The following is a 17125-nucleotide window of genomic DNA, read 5'->3' on the forward strand; positions in this document are numbered from 1 at the left end:
ATTAGTTATGGATTTTTCAGATACTTTACTGTTATTTCACTCTCCTTTTCTTCAGTGCTCCTGAAGAAATCAGAGTTTTTCCCCTTTCCCATTTTCCACTGATCCTGCTTGTACTCTGTTATTCACTGCTCTATTGCTCACACTTCTCTCTATTCTGCTACGCCATCAATGGTCCATTTTTTAATCTCCTGGCTTCCGTAGTTTTTTCTCTATACTTGGAGAAGGGAGGAGATGTCAGGGGCAGCCCTGCTTATACACTGAAGGCCTAAAATCAGCCACAGGCCTAAAATCAGCAATAGGCCTGTCATACATGTATACTAACACCAAGTCTTGGGTCTCTGTGGAAAAACATTGAAACAGATGGCTATATGCTCTTGTAAACAAGCAGGTTTTGTGGAAATTTACCAGCCTGAGTAGTCATAGACCTTGTAAATAGGTAGCCTTGGCAGATAATACCAACTTAGATAAGGACAAGCAAGTCATACGCAGAGTCATAACGACCTGTGCCCTGAACCTTTACCCCGCTGTTACCCTGTTCTGAAAGATATCTGTATTCACCTGAACACCCATACCTCGATGTGACATAACTACTTCCATGTGAAGACTTGAAGATATGAGTCTTTGATATGAGAAAACACACCACATTTGCATTTTAGGTCTGGCTTACCCCATTCAACATGTTCGTTTCTAGTTCCATCTATTTGCCCACATCATTTATGATTTCATCTTTTTATAAGTGAATGGTATTCCATAGTGTGTATATGTACTACATTTTTATTATGCATTTGACACTTGAAGGACATTTAAGTTGTTTCCATTTTCTAGCTATTGTGAATAGAACAGCAATGGATGTGGCTATTCAAGTATTTGTGGAATAGAATGTTGAGTTCTTAGGGTATATACCAAAGAGTGGTATAGCTGAGTTATATGGCAGATTTAATTTTAGCTTTTTGATAATTTTTTACACTGATTTTCATAGTGGCTGCAACTGTGCCTTTCACCTGGGTTTCTTTTCTTTCCTTTCTTTACTCCTATTATTTTTATATTTGGTTTATTTATAGTATCCCAGATTTCCTGTATAGTTTATGCCTGTTATTTTTCAGATTCAATATTTTATTTGGCTAAGGTATCCATTTCTTATCGCTTTTCTTTAATGTCTGATACATTCTCTTTATCTCATGGATTCTGTTGGTGTGGCTTGCTTCTGAGAGTTCGTACAATTTTCATTTCAGTTTCCCCTCAGCTTAGGGTTTCTTTAATGATTCCCATTCTAGTTTTGTGTCTTGAACAGTTTCCTTTATATCATTCTACTGCTTGTATATTCATAGATTTCATTAATGGCTTTATTCCTATCATCTTTAAGGTCCTTAAACATATTTGTAATAGCTATTTTGAAGCCCTTTTCTTGTCCTTAGGTTACATTGCATTTCCCAGGGCTTATTATAGTAGGCTTGGTGTGCTCTAGTAGAGATATATTGTCTTGGCTGTTACTGATTGTATTTTGTTTGTTTGTTTGTTTTGGTTGGTTTTTCTGATATCTGGGCTTGTAATTATGGTAATTCTGAGTGCTGATATCTGTTTTCATGTTTGTTGGGTGGATATTCCATTCCTTGGTTACTGTTGCAAATTCTGGTTTAGGAGAATGTCATGACAGAGTATTGCCTGGTTCGGAATATCTCAGAGATCCTGCCAGGCATAACCACTGGGGGTCTTGTATAGACTGTGTTTCTAGGTATTCCTAACTGAAACTAAGGAATGAGGATAGGATAGGATAGGATAGGATAGGATAGGATAGGATAGGATAGGATAGGATAGGATAGGAGGGGGACAGTTTGAGGGGTTCCACAGGAGGTAGGAAGCTGTGTGTGCCACTGGGATCTTTATAGACTACTGGAAATGGGTCAGAGAAGGAGTGGCCACAGCAGATAGTCTGTTACAAAGCTTGTGGTGAGACTGAGAGACTAAAATTGGAGGAGAAGAGTGAGAGTGAAGATGGGTGTCTTAGAGTTACTTTGCTGTTATGAAACACAACGAACAACTGCAACTTGGGGGAAAAGGCTTATTTCACTCACATTTTCATATAATAGTGCACTATCACAATTAGTGAGGATAAGAGTTCTTTTCTTTTTAATCATCATTATAAGCATCATTGTCATCATCATCATTATTTTTTTTATACCTTCTTCCTTTCCAATTACAATGTCTTTAATTTTCTTCTCTTTCCTTCTGCATGGCTAGGGCTTCTAATAATATGTTGAATAGAAGCTGTAAAAGTGAAATTCTTGTCTTGCTCCTGATCTTTTTATTTTCATATTTTTATTGGATATTTTATGTATTTACATTTCAAATGTTATCCCTTTTCCGGTTTCACCTTTGGAAACTCCCTGTCTTTTCACCCTCCCCCTGCTTCTATGAGGGTGCTCCCTCTCCCACCATTGCCTTTAATCCCAGGAGATAGAGGCAAGCAGATCCATGTGTGGCAGACACCATGCAGGAATAGTTGCAGTGGGGAAGTAAACTTCCTGAAAAGAAGGCCCACCATCCTGAAAATGAAAATTCTTGAGATAATGCTGTTTAGATGAATTAATGATTCTATGGAATTTCTGACTTGATTTAAGTAATTAAAAAGGAGTTTGGTTTGATTTAAATAATTTTGGGAAGTTAGGATAGTTGTTAGAAAATATAAAGTTAGGAAATTAGGATAGGTGATAGAAAGTTTTAAGTTGGAGTTAAGAATAAAGTGTGCCCTTCCCTGATAGAATGACAAAAGCTACTTGAGTTAAAGAAAGGACTTAGAGAAAGTGATTGTTCATGCATTACAAAAACACAATTGTACAGGTAGGAAGAATAGGCTTAGGATAAGCTAACAATCAAAGTAAGCACACACTCTGAGTTGAGCCTGAGTTCCTTGATCTTGTGATCTAGGGATGAGATAACAGGTTTTCGGTGTGTACTAGGAAATAATAAAGTTATAATGAAGAACAAATAATTCTGTGTGTAAAAGCAGAATTCATGGTTACCAGCTTAGTTAATCAGGATCTCAAAAATAAGACATAAGAAAGATGATTTGCTTTTTAAAGTATAAGTTGTTGTCAACCAAGCATAGGAAGAAGGTTGTTACCACATTCTTGGCTTGTTTAAACTTTGTTAATCAGTTACTAGAATTTGCTGCTTTGAGGTCATTTCAAGCTTTGGGGAAGAAAGATAGAAGAGAACTGTTTAGTTAAGATATAAGTTTCAGCCTCAGCAAGCAGCAAAACTCAGCAGCTTCGGCCATGTAGCTCTGGCTTTAGAGTCCAGAACAGAAGGCACTGCTGGGGCATTTGATGTTGGTTAACTGGAGCTAAGAAGTTAACAGTGTTAATAGGAAACCAGCATCAGGGGATTTAAAATCTTCTGGGGAGTGTTTTCTGAGAACACAAAGAAGCTATGTTCCAGAGATAGGTAAGGTTGTACCTCATGCTGCAGCTGTACTTGGTAATGTATAAGAATCACACAGGTGATAATTGGTTTTGAAGGTATGACGGGGTGATGTGTTCTGTACAAGGAAGGCTAGAACCAAGCTCCCAGAGATGAGGCTTGGCACTGTGAGATGCCAGAGAAGGCCATTGGTGTAGGTGCAGACTCAGTTGTAGTTAACAGCTCAGGATTAAACAGGGTCATGCAAAAAAGCTGAAGGTTTCCGCCATAAATGGAGCCCAGGATAGGCTATTGGTGAAGTCTACTTGCAGTGAATGAGTGGAGATACCAATACCTTGGGATGATCACCAGGAACAGCAGCAGCAGTGGAGTGGAGTCAATCAGAGCCTAGAATGCTACAGAGGACAGAGCCAGAGAGTAATACAAGCCCTTTGCAGAAGTCCAGAAGGTCATGTATGGATCCAAGACATTGGAATAAGACACTGGGTCAAGGAAAGTTGCTAAAAGTGAGTGGAACTAGCCAGAGAGGATTTTGCTGCAGTAAATAAAGCAGAAATTAGTTGGAGATCTAAAGACTGCTTTTAAGATTGAGTTGCAGAATTTGGAGTTTGCTCAGCTCGGTTTTGGTCTTACTTTGGTCCAATATTTCCTCCATCCAGCCCCTTGATGTATTGGAACCATAATGTATACTATATATGATGTTAGAGATATTGTGGTCTGCTTTTTGATTTTGATTTTTTAGGGGATTACAGTTACAAGATGTGTGAATCTCAGAAAACACTTAGAGCTTTGGACTTTTAACATTGTTGAGACTTTTATAAACTGTAGGTTGTTTGAAGCTGGACTAATGTATTTTGGATTATGCTATGGCTATGTATGACTTCCATAGACTCATATGTTTGAACAAGCCTGTGGGGCCCAGGGAGGAGAATGTGGTGCTTTGAATATGCTTGCCTTAGGGAATGGCAGTATTAGGAAGCATTCATTGTTGGAGTAGATATGGCCTTGTTGGAGAAAGTGTCAGTGTGGGAGTGGGCTTTGTGTTAGGAACCTTTTAGATTTACTGTTTTCTTTTACTATTGTTTCAGTTTCTTCTATGATATTTTATATGCCTCAAAGTCTCTCCTCTATGTCTTATATTCTGTGGGTGATGCCTGTATCTGTAGTTCCTGTTCACTTACCTAGATCTTCCATCTCTTATGTTCTCTCACTTTTTCTTTTCTTTATTGCTTCTATATCCATTTTCAGGTCTTGAACAGTTTTATTCATTTTCTTTACCCATTCATTTGTGTTTTCCTTTTTTTCTGTAAGGGATTTGTTCATTTCCTCTTACAGGGCCTTTATCATCTTTAAATGATTAGATTTAATGTCATTTTCTTGTGCTTTAGCTGCACTGAAATATTCTGGGCTTGCTGCAGCAAGGTATCTAGGCTCTGAGTGGATCTCTTTATATGATTAGATTAAGGTCAATCTCTCCTGCTTTGGCTTTATTGGAATATTAAGGGCTTTCTGTAGTAAGGTATCTGGGCTCTGGTAGTGCCGTATTGACTTGGTTATTGTTGACTATGTTCTTAATCTGGCATCTAATCATCTGGGTTTGGAGTTATTGTAGGTTCAGGTACTGATTTCTGACTTTTTTTGTGTGTGTTGGATGTATGTCCTTTGGATGTTTTCTTTTACTTCTGTTTTTTCTTTGTTCTTTTAGCCTGAGTAACCTGTGGTCCTGGTGACCAGTGAGTTTTGAGATCCAGTTGTGCATCTCCACTGGGTTTTGGCAGCTTGTGTGATATCTGGGGTTTTGGGAACTCAAGTTGCCTCTGGGTTTCTGGGAACTGGTATGGTCTCTTAGGTTCTGGATACTGGTGTGGCTTCTGAGGTTCTGGTTACCTGGGATTACTGGGGTTCCTAGTACCCAGATGGTCTTTAGTACAGTGAAAGTCTTCTGCTAAGGTTATAGGCCAGGATATGGAGCCCAGGAGAGGGGTGGTGTTGGGGACTGTTAGGCAGGGTTTAAGGGGTATTAGCAGGTGGTGGCTGGTATCTTACCTGGGGTTTCTAGTACATGTTCTGGGATATTGGAGTCTTCTGCCCTCCCCATGAATTTTTAATAACATTTAATTAAAGTAATTTAGTTGTACTCATACATTTTTATTTTGTCATTACTTTTTCTATTTTGAAAACATCATTTACTTTAAATGAATACTTATTTAACTATATGGACCCCTTTCTCATCCTAAATTATGTCCTTTCAATTTTAGCATACTCTTCTTAAAAATATGATCAATATTAAAACTTCTTATATTTTATGCTTCATAGTTCTGGCTTCATAGTTCTTACAGAAATTTTGAATTAAAAGGTGTGTTGTTTAACAAAATAACTTACATTTTAATCAAAATCTCAAACCTGTATGTGAACTGTAGACAAAGCATGTCAAAGGTACTAGAGATATTTGTTGTTGTTTTTTTTTCTTATCAAGAAATTTAAACTAACAAACTTGTTAAGATTTGGGTCTTATTATAATAGGTACTCTGAAATTGTTTTTGGTAAAAAAAAAAAAAAAAACCAGTGACTGACAAGATAACCAAAGTTAGAATAAAAGTCTGGTATCTCTGGATTCAGTCTATGTTTATCAATTTTCTTTTGGGTCACCTGCTTTTTTGGTCAAACTCTAAAGCATCTTCTTAGGTGTTCTTACATCCTCAGTTTATTGGTTTAAAATATGAAATTATAGACATGTAAGTGACAAACCAACAGACAAAATGACATAAACATAGTTAAATAAATGCCTTAGTGATCTATGGATATGATAAAATCATGGCCAAAAGCAACCCAGAGAGGAAAGAGTTTATTTCATCTTTCACCCCCAGGGCATACTCCATTGCTGAGGGAAGTCATGGTGGCAACTCAAGCAGGACAGGAACTTGAAAGCAGGAACTAAAGCAGAAGCCTTGTAGGTATGTTATTTATTGGTTTCTCTACGTGTTGTGCTCAGCCTAATTTGTTATAGGATTTAGGACCACCTTATCAGGGTTGGCAACAGCTATAACAGACTGACATCTTCTAAATTAATCAAATTAATCATCAATCGAGAAAATTCGCAAGCTTGTGACAGGACAATTAGACAGGGTTATTTTCTCAGTTGAGATTCCCTTTTCCCAACTAGCTTATGTCAAGTTGACAAAAAAAATAATGATAAAAAGAACAATAAAATAACAAGTATCATGTACTCAGAGTTAAATAACACATAAAACAAGTACATTAAATCAAAGTGCGTTCTTAGCTGGAACAAGGTTGGATCTTTATGATTCGAGATATAAAAGTGGTTTAATGAAACTCTAAATGGTTAAAAGACGAAGCATTCAGTGTTTTAAGAGATAATAGAGATGACCCCTTATAAACGGAAATATCTAGAGAGTCAGAAAATCTTATTTTGTATATCAATAGAATGATCTGAAATTGTTTAGCAAATGCCAGAGAGAGAGAGAGAGAGAGAGAGAGAGAGAGAGAGAGAGAGAGAGAGAGAGAGAGAATAGAGTGTCCCAGCATAACAGCAAGAATTATGGAAAAATAAATATTCCCCCATTTAAAAAATTCTTGCAAATTTCATTATCATAATTATCAAAGAGAAAATTGTGGGAGCACCGAGTGGTAGTTTTTTCTACAAGTATTTTCCTATTCCATAAATTTCTTTTTCCATTTTAATAAACTTTTAACTCTGAAAATTGAAATATTTTATTTAGTTGCAGGGATTTGAGGTTGGATCAGATTTATGTGTATAGGAGGAGTTAACTTAGGTCTTTCCATTGTATTTCAGAATTGATTTTTTGTATTTATTGGAATGTGAGGTTGTTCTAGACTCTGGGTGATCACATGTTTTCTTAGTGTTCTATTCCTGTCAAGAGGTATCATTATTACAGCAGCTTTTATAAAAGAAAGGATTTAATTGGGGCATGCTTATAGCTTCAAAAGTTGAATTCATTATCATCTTGGCAAGGAGCATGGTAGCACACAGGTAAATATGTTGCTGGAGAATTTGAGAGTTCTACATCTGGATCTTCAGGTAGCAGGAAGACAACTTATTTCTAAGCAAAAGGAAGTGGTGCCCTTCAAGCTATCTATGGATACATGAAGTGGGTCAGAAACAGATTTTGATAAGTTTAACTTGACTGAAATGATGTGGCTAGCTTTGTCAGAATAGGGATACTCAAAAACTAAAATTTCTCTAAAATTACACCCACTTGTCTTAAAATCCGAACATGCCTGTCTCTACAGATCAGGCGTGTTACAATAGATCCTCTCAATTTCTTGAACCATTTAAGTATTCTTAATTTCATCTTAAATATATTTTTATGTAAGAGCTAATAATTAGGAAGCCCAAATTTGGGATTTAGTATCTCTAACATAATATCCTTCTTTCTCCATTCCTGTACTTTATATAATATTCTCAAACATCCATTCCTTCTAACATTTGCTATGTTTTCATCTCTTGATATGAAGGCTTAAATAAGTATATAAAACAATGTAACAACTGGTGGTTTTGTAGTCTTTGGCATTTTTTGTTTTCTTCTTTGATACATCTTTTGTGCGTCATGTTGAATAAAGAAGATATCAGATAGGGTTTTCTGAAGGATCTTTATTTTTAATTCTATGAATGTCCATGGACTTTTAAAGGCACCCTGTTACTGGTTGATATGTAGATTCTTCAAAAAAAGATTGGGGGCAAAGCAGTTGGTGGCTGGCAAGCTTTTAGGCAGAGAAGGTAGAACAAGAGATTAATTTTGGAAAACAGAATCATATTATGCCAAAGTAAACAGTAAACAAGCAATGATTGATTCAGGTCTAGAGAAAAAGGTTGTTCTACTGAGAGCTAAGAGTTATGGTGTCATGTGGTTTCTGGCTTTCTGCCACTTGGGAAATCCCTTTCCTGTTTGTTCTCACTAGTACATTCCATTTACATAGACACAGATGAAATAGTCTGGCTCTATTACTAATCCTGCAGCAGTTGTTGAGTAATGACCTAACATTGGGAGAATACCCTGCCCTGTGAAACCAGGGCTAATTAAGAAAGAAGCCTCAGGACCACCCAGATGTTTTCATTGTCTTCAGATGCCAAAGAACATGTGAATTGTACAACCTGATCCCAGCAACCTCATCAGAACTTTCAAGCAAACTTATGCTCAGAATTTGACTTCTTGTGCCAGTTTCAACACATGGAAGAATATATTGAACAATATTCTAGCTGTTACTCTCATCTCTGATGAATTGGAATTACAGGCCTTTGTTTTACAGAAACTGGTTTCAGCCTCAGTTATTCAGAGAATCTAATTTCTGATTCTGATTTAACCTAAAGAACCATGGCTGATTCAGGTTGCCTTCTCAGTGGCCTCATAGCAGTTGCCATCTCATTAGTACTGAGGAATGCTCATTCCCCACCCCGCCATGCCTCAAATCTGTAAGTTTACTTTAGGCTCTCCTGAGTTCTACTGTCCTGTTTGTCTATTGCCATGATTGCTATTTTTAATTTGACTTTCTTTGATTTTGTAGGCATTTCCTGAAGTAATATTTATGGATAAGTTAAAAGGATCACAACTGATGTCTTGATTAGGACTCACCTAAGCTTATCTAGCTGTCTGAAACAAGATTTGCCCTACCCATCATGCACTCTAGCTCCATAGTTCAGCTGTTTTACATTGCAGATATGTGCTGGTTTTTGACCCCAAAGTGCTAGAGGCTGTCCATTTAGCTTAAAACTTGATCCTTGAAGTTGTCTTCAATGACTGAATGTTTATATCTCTAACAAATACATCTGGTAAATTTCTAATCTTCAAGGAAATGGTGGTAGAGAGACAATTAGATTATGAGGAAGAATCCCTTCAGGTGAGATTAATGCTCATGTATGGAGAAACAGGAACAAGCTCCCTCTATCTTTTTCATGAGGGTGCAGAAGAATAGTGACATCTGTAAATCAGAAAGAAGCTTCATCCAGATACTGGATGTATAACTGCCAAGGACTTTCCATTCCCAAGACTGAGGGAAACAAATGTGTGTAGTTTAGTAAACCCAGTGTTGAAAAAATTCCTTCCAGACAACTAACTATATGTAATTCTTCTCTAATTGTTCCTGGCCTTGTGATTTTGGGAGATGTTAATAGTATGCTAGAATAAGCAAGTTTAGAATGGTTAACTGAAAGGGAGCTCCATCTATATGGGCATGAGGCAATCATTGTCCATGGAGAGTCACGACTTTCCAATGTAGCATCTTTATGGTCACATATTCTCCTGCAAGTAAGTCCTAGTACATGTGTTGTTAGTAGGTACAATAAACTCACAGATTCTTCAAGGTGAACTATTGTGCAGGACTTGTCTTATGGCTTGTCTTTGGGGATACATGTACCAGTGAGTGGTTGGAATACCAGCTGATGGCCAATAATCTTCTCAACCTCCTTTTTCTAGGAGTTAATATTTATAGTCAACAAGTCATGAGTGAGTCCCTTGAAAGTAGTCAAAACTGTTCTGCTAAAGATGGTGGCTCTTTTGCTCGGAAGACAGGGCTGGACAACATAGTATATAATGTTCTTGATTTGTAACTGCTGTTTATTTCTTGAGCCAGGATATTGATCTGGAGTTTTGAATTTGTAATCCTCTTGTAGCAGCCCCCTCTCCCTTCTCTCCAGCATTGGATTAAAGGTGGTTACAATTATACTTGGCTCAGCTTGTAGTATGCAATGTGGCTTCCTGAAATGATAAAGATATTACTCTTTCAGAATCTTCAGTGATTCCAGTTCCTACACTTCTAACAAGAAGGACCAGTCCTCATGTGTACATTTTGTCTAGCCAGAGACTGCAAAGGGCCAGGATAGGGGATGGGGGATCACGCAAAAGGCTTAAGACACAGCACAGCTGTGGGGTATGACTGGAGTTGGTACAGGTCTGAGATTTTTTTTTTAACATACAGTTTTTCTCCTTTAAGTTTAAATTCCCTAAAAGAAAACACCACATTTATATTCAGGCTCTAAGTAAAGACCACTAGTATGTGGAGAGTCTCAATAAAGATTTGTAAACTAAAAGACCCTGTACTAACATATGAACCCTGGGGCTGGAGAGATGCCTCAGTGGTTAAGAGCACTGACTACTCTTCCAGAGGTTTTGAGTTCAATTCCCAGCAACCACATGGTGGCTCACAACCATCTGTAACGGGATCCGTTGCCCTCTCCTGATGTGTCTGATGACAGTGACAGTGCACTCATAGACATAAAGTAAATAAATATTTTTTAAAAGGTATGAACCCTGAAAATTAGCTATATCATGCCTTGTAGAACTACAATAGGGACTGTGAGTTTGTCTCAACATGTATGCCCACATGACACATTCTAGTTTCTATTACTTCAAATGTCCCACAGGTCTGCAGCTAGAGTGTCTCATGGTGGTTTGGAAAGCATGCTTTAGAAAACAGTGGCACAGGCCCAGAGAAACTGCTCAGAAATTAGGTGTATGGCTGTCCTTGAAGAAGACTTCTCTCACTTTGGAGTTTTGACAGCTTCTCTGAGTTTGTTATCTTGCAGAAGGAAGGGAGGAAAAGTCAACATTGTCATCATGAATACTTTCCATTTTTGCCTAGCTTATGCCACAGGCATCTACTTTTGGCTACAGTAGTACATCTGTAGTTATTTTATGTATATGTTTGTTTTTGGAGAGGGGACACTGTTTTTCTAAGGGAGACCCTGATGGGCATCAACTTTTTTAAGGAGAGGGGTTGACCATGTGGCCTCAGGCAGCTAGCAGACTCTGTTTAGAAGGATAATTTTGGTTGGAACTAAGCTGTTGAGAGGGGAAGATAGATGACTGATAATCATTTGATTAACTGAATTGTTGGTGGAGAGGCCTTGCTGGAGGGAGGTCTTTTTCTGTACTTGGCATCTTTTCACAGAGTTTGGGGGTCAAAGGTAGCAGAATTTAATGGTGCTGACTAGATAATGAGGCTTGAGGCTTGTCTCATGTAGACAGGTGCAGGCATTAAGAGGTGAGAGTTCTAAATGGTTTTCTGAGCCCCTTATTCTTCAAATGTCTTCCGGCTGTCTTCAGAACAGAAGGGTCACTTGAAATAACTCTCTTGAGTACTGACTATTTCAGAGGACCAAGTAGGTGTTGGGATTAAATGACTGCAGAAAGAAGGCACATCATGCCACATTTACCTTTGACTGGGAAGAAAACAAAACCCTTCTACCTGTCTTGTGCCATAGACTCATGGGCTGAGAGGGACAAAGAAGCTGGGCAAAGGCAGCACATTCATGTTTGTATCCTGCCTCTAGGGGCTTGAGGTATCCTTCTCGCATCTTCCTTTCTCTCCCTTGTGCTCCTGTTATTCTGTGATGGGAAACAAAATCAGCCCTGTGTCCTGGTATATGGGTTCTGGGGCGTTCACTCTGCTGGACTGTTTATTTTTTGTCTCCGGCTTAGCACTGAGGAGATATTGAAAAGTAGCAGCCCCAGGAGCTTCTGATCTACTCCTCGTGAATGCTGCATTCATCACTTAGATGTAATATATTTATAATCAGGGCCAAGGCAACATGACCTTGTTTAATTCGAAATACATCACAGGCAGCCAGATGTGGGAACTGCTGGCTTTAAATCAGATGTGAGATGTGTTAGCCGACAAAGAGTTGGTTATAATTCTGTTGATCTCTTTCAGTTTGATAGGTTTCCTTCTTTGCTACTTTCATAAGAAGAAAATGGAAAAGGTAGTAGATGTAGTGGATGTGATAAGGGCTCCTCCTATGGCTGGACTTCAGGGAAATCAAAAGTTGTTTCTATAATCATTCCACTGGAAGGGCTGGGCTGTGGGGAAAGTGTAAGTATGGTTGTATGTCTTGGGTTTGGATCTTCCAACAAAAGTTAACTAATTTCTAAGACTCCTCCCAGCATTCTAAGATATTAATCATGAAAAAAAAATAAGAAACAAAAACCAACAGTCAGGTATTTACTATTTCCCTGTGCAGTGGTATTTAACAGAGCCGACCAGAAATGGTTAAGGACAATTTTATCCCTCCTACATCTTTGTTTGGGCCATGCCTGTTTATAAATATTCTAGAATGACAACTTCAATATCCTCAAGATCTTCTACCCAATTCTTCCTTTCTTCTGCTATAAACATTTGTTCCAAATATAGCTGCAGTCTCTATAATGTAAATTGTACTTATGTTAGCATCAGAAATAATGGTGTTAAGCCAGTCCTGAGAATTGTATTTTCCTGGTTGTGCAATGGAGACCTGTGTGGGCGCTGAAGCTTTAAGGCACCTTGTTATTCATGTACATACAGCTGAAGAGTTGGATGCTCTCTCTCCCACTCTACCCACATTCCCACCCACCCATCTAATCACTGTTTCCGCTGTTACAAAGTATTCTATCTTGGATATGAAACCAGTCAGGGCTAAACTAATTAACTAACCAGCAGTGATCTACAGCTTTAGTATCTTGCATTCCTGAAGATTTATCCCATTTCAAATTCATTGCCATTTCCCTCCAGGGAAATAAAGATTGCTGCCTATTAAAGATGGGGACAGAAAAAGGCACCTTCACTGGAGACAGCCAGTACAAGAAAATAATACTGTAATCATTCCCTCCAATCAGCTGAAAAGGATTAAATCTTCTGCTTCTAAAGTAATGTTCCGATTGAGCCTTGGGGAAGAATAATTCATGATTAGGGAGAAGGCTGGCCTAGCAAATGTGAACATTATGTCCATTACTTAAACACACTTCCTGGGCTGACTGCTAATGTACCCAAGGGACTCACAGCCCCAGCAACTGATGGGCGCAATGAAACGGGCAGACAAGGACAAGAAGCATTATCATCTGCATTCAACAGCACTGCACAGACTTTACCACTGCTAAATCACTGACTTTGGTAAATAGCCCAGATAACTCATTTTAATAGAAGAATTCTTCTCTTCTTTATGTGTATTAAACAACAGACTCTTCTGAGTAGTGGCAGTGTATTGATTCCTGGGAAAGGCTGTGTGAATACCAATTCTGTAATTTATGCTGTTTTGTGGCTCTGGCTCTTTTTGTTATGCATAGTGTATTAAACATTCAATAGCTCAATTTAATCTTTGCAGCCAAATTGCACAGCACATCTTGCCAGATAGTGGTTGTTTCATATACACAGCCCATCTGCTTCCTGTTCTATAATTCATTCAGTAGGCAAAGTTTCTGGCAGCCTCAGGATATTTCATATATATATATATATACACACACACATACATTCTCCTTAGGGTACCAGAAGTGCTTGGCACTCAATTAGTTTTCTGGTTTCTAGTGCTGTGTGTGTTTGAGCAGGGGTGTGTGTTTCCACATTTATATGAATTGGAGATAGGAATAGTTGCTATGTTCAGAGTCTTCATCTGGACAACTTTTCATAAACTTGTCGGGTTTCACAAGACCAAAAGAAAGGCAAAATAGTTAAATATGAAACAGAATGATCCTTCTCCACTGGGAAATTATCAACAGCAATAAAATGTGTTCTTTTGACCATCCTATCTAGATAGATTGATTTATATCTTGTGGGAGAAAAATAAATAAAACAAACCAAACAGTCGTATAAACTCTTGGCTCCTTTTTCTGGATGAACCACAAGGGAACGGCTCTCTTTTGGTGATGTTTGTTTTCCCTCAGTTCCTCCCTTCTTGGATCCCTGCCCCATCTCTTAATGCCGATGGTAACTTTGTCCTTTCCCCATCTCAATTTTCTGTTTACTTTTAAAGAAGTCAGTGCCTAAATGTTACCCAGTGGAAGACTGCATTTGCTAGTTATTGATGCTTTCTGGCAACTTCCTGTACAAATGCCTGATTTTCAGAGCATTTTATGGCCTTTATACAACACTCAAGGGACATGGGCCACCCTGGGTCTTAGACAATCATTTTAAACCTATTTGGGAAAGTGACCTAAGAACCCATGTTATAGGCTAAAATTACAGCCTCTCAGCACAAGTAGATCATCCATGCCAATGACCTCATTTTACAGTGTGGAACTGCCTGAACTTGGGGAATGCTTTAGAGCATGACCAAGCAGGCAATACAAATAGCTCTACGATGTCTCCAAGACCACTAGGGAAGCTGAAACAAGGAGCCAGAGTCCAGAGGACAACAGACATGCAAAACAAGCCAAGGATCTGAATCTGGGCGTTTGTGGGACTGGTTTCCTTTTTTCTGTGTTAACATTAAGTGATATTATGTATCTTTAATGGCTGGAGAGGCCAAGCAAAATACATCTACAAATCTGAAAGAACTTGTAGTGTTGGTGTTCTTCACTAACAGTTTTATAGCCCTTGGTTTTGCAAACAGCCATCTGCACTTTCAGACCCGAGTGGTAATTTAACTTCTAACCTGACCCAGTCTGTGTGTGGCAGGGAAAATATCTGTGAGTGACCTTTGGTGATTCTCACCAGGACTTCTACAATTACTTTCACTTGGATTCTAGGTAAAAATTCTTCATATTGGAGACACGCCAGGCTCCTGAGTATGATTATCTAAAATGGGAATGAGAATGGTAGCCAAAGAGACCATGACTGGAGCCCTTTAAAGTAAGAGCAGAAGTCAGAGATGCTAAGAAGCTTCAATGTGATACAGTTAGCATTGAGAATAGATAGAACCACATGTAAGGACACAGAGCCAAAAGAAGCTAAGCGTGGCTACTGGCCAATAGCCTGGAAATGGATACTTTATATCTGTTGCCACAAGAAACTACATTCTGCCAGCAACCAAATGAGTCTGGATGTGAATTCTTCTCCCAAATCTCAGCATAAGATTCTTGCTGGCCAACATCCTGTGAGGCTCTAAGAACAGAACCCAGCTGAGCCACACAGAACTTCTTGTTTAACAAACTCTAGACTAACAAATGACTGTTGTAAGCCACTTATACTATGGTGATGGTTATATGGTAGTAGCAGATAGGTTCTGCTCTCCTCCTGCAGCCCAGTCATCAGTGCTAAAGTGTAACCTTACCTGTCTGTGCTCAGTCTTTGCCCATGAGCTTCTGCTTCCTATTCTCATGTGGAGAGAGGAAAGCAGGTTGTGAGAAGGCCATATTAAGGATACCAAAGTTCTTACCTGTCTGTTTTCTTCTCCCTAGATCTGCAGAGGGTCCAGCTAGTATATAATGGGAAACTGTGTCAGAATTTAGTAAGGTCTTTGCTATCCTGCTCTTTATCAGCTTTTGTCTTGACCTGGTAACTCTTCTGTATGACCACAGTGGGAATGCAAAAGTTCTTGAGAAGATTCACTATTGGCTACAACTATACCATTCCTCCAGCTTTTCTTGCTGTCAGACACAGACATAGTCCATGCTATGATACATTTTATTCTCTGCCAACAAAATAGTCAGTTATTCTACTTTTTTGGCTTATGGCCAGATGCTAAATCACACCTTGCTTGTCCTCCTTTTCTGAGTAAGTGGGAGGGTCAAACTAATTGAGGAGCTCAGAGTTGGGAGAAGAGGTTAGTTGGGAGAAGAGGTTAAAGAAATAGTGAGGAAAAATGGGTGATGATAACATAGACTATGGTATGGCTATGCCTTTGACTTCTCAGGCACAAATCCTGTATCTGTTCTTTTTGGCACAATGATAGATAGAGTGAACCTTTACATATTTTCTCACTAGGCCTAAGCGACAAGCCAGAATTCCACATTTTGCTTCCAAATGGACAGGTAAGTGGTTTGGTCGACAAGACTATGGCTTTGAAAGTTTCAGGGAAACAGAATTTACATTTCATTTTGTGTACCCTGCAGCTTCAGAGTTCCATAACAGAATATACAGTGGAACACTGCCTCTTGCTTGTTCACTGGGATTCACTCATGATGAGAATTGCTTCCTCTAAACTTTTCTGATAATTTTCTTGAATTCTGATAATTTTCCAATTCTCTCATTCAGCAATCCTACCTTCTACATTCTCAATATGGACAGGTGGGTTTCCAATTGGTGGAACATGGTCTTGTTGTCACCATACTAAATTCTGCTTATGGGAAGTGGTATCATATGCCTCCATTTCTTACCTTAGAACACCTATTGACAGATGCAGTGAAAAGCATCCTGTAAACTCTCCTTACATTTACTGGTTCTACGTGTTGACAACTGTCTTCTCCCAGATGAGAGTCATAAGACTTGAGGCAGCTCTGAGGAGGGCACTACTACTTAGGGCTCAACTGACTTTTGATTGGTAGTCTATTCTCACTTAGAAGTTTTTCTGAGATGTCTCTAGGTGTGTGCATGCACATATATTTGTGTATATTTGTGGAAGTATGTGTGGATGTGTGCACACATGCATGCATGTATGGGGTGTGCATACATAGCCATTCATGGTGTGTGTGTGTGTGTTTCATTGGTACTTTCCATCTGATGAATGCTAGGATATGGTAATGTCTTCCACGGGCAATCCAGTCTGGTTGACATCTATTGCTGTTGCTAACTTCCTGCCTACATTTTCTCCTGCTCCAGGTCTATTGCCAGGTCTAGACCATGCACAATAAAGCTGTCAGTAAAATCTACTCTTCGGAATTGTGGGTTCAGAAGGAGATGCAGCTTTATCACATAGCTGACATTCCCTTCTTGTGGGTGATATCTGCAGTGAGCAAGAGTGACATCTTGTTTATGAGAAGCAAAGCAGATTTTCTGAGTGACTATCTTAATCACTTAATCTTAATCATTAATTAATTAAGTG

At 38.7% G+C, this 17125-nt stretch overlaps 1 long non-coding RNA gene across 1 annotated transcript in view; it reads left to right on the top strand.

Annotated features, from left to right (window-relative positions):
- The first annotated feature begins 3264 nt into the window (after window positions 1-3264).
- LOC114610137 overlaps window positions 3265-17125 on the top strand; it is a 33136-nt gene continuing 19275 nt past the window's right edge. The window contains exons 1-2 of the long non-coding RNA XR_003709648.1: window positions 3265-3444; window positions 6288-6374. This is a non-coding gene — a long non-coding RNA (uncharacterized LOC114610137). The remainder of the gene's footprint in view (window positions 3445-6287; window positions 6375-17125) is intronic.

Source organism: Grammomys surdaster, unplaced genomic scaffold, assembly GCF_004785775.1.
Source record: "Grammomys surdaster isolate TR1022 unplaced genomic scaffold, NIH_TR_1.0 126029, whole genome shotgun sequence".
NCBI lineage: Eukaryota > Metazoa > Chordata > Mammalia > Rodentia > Muridae > Grammomys > Grammomys surdaster.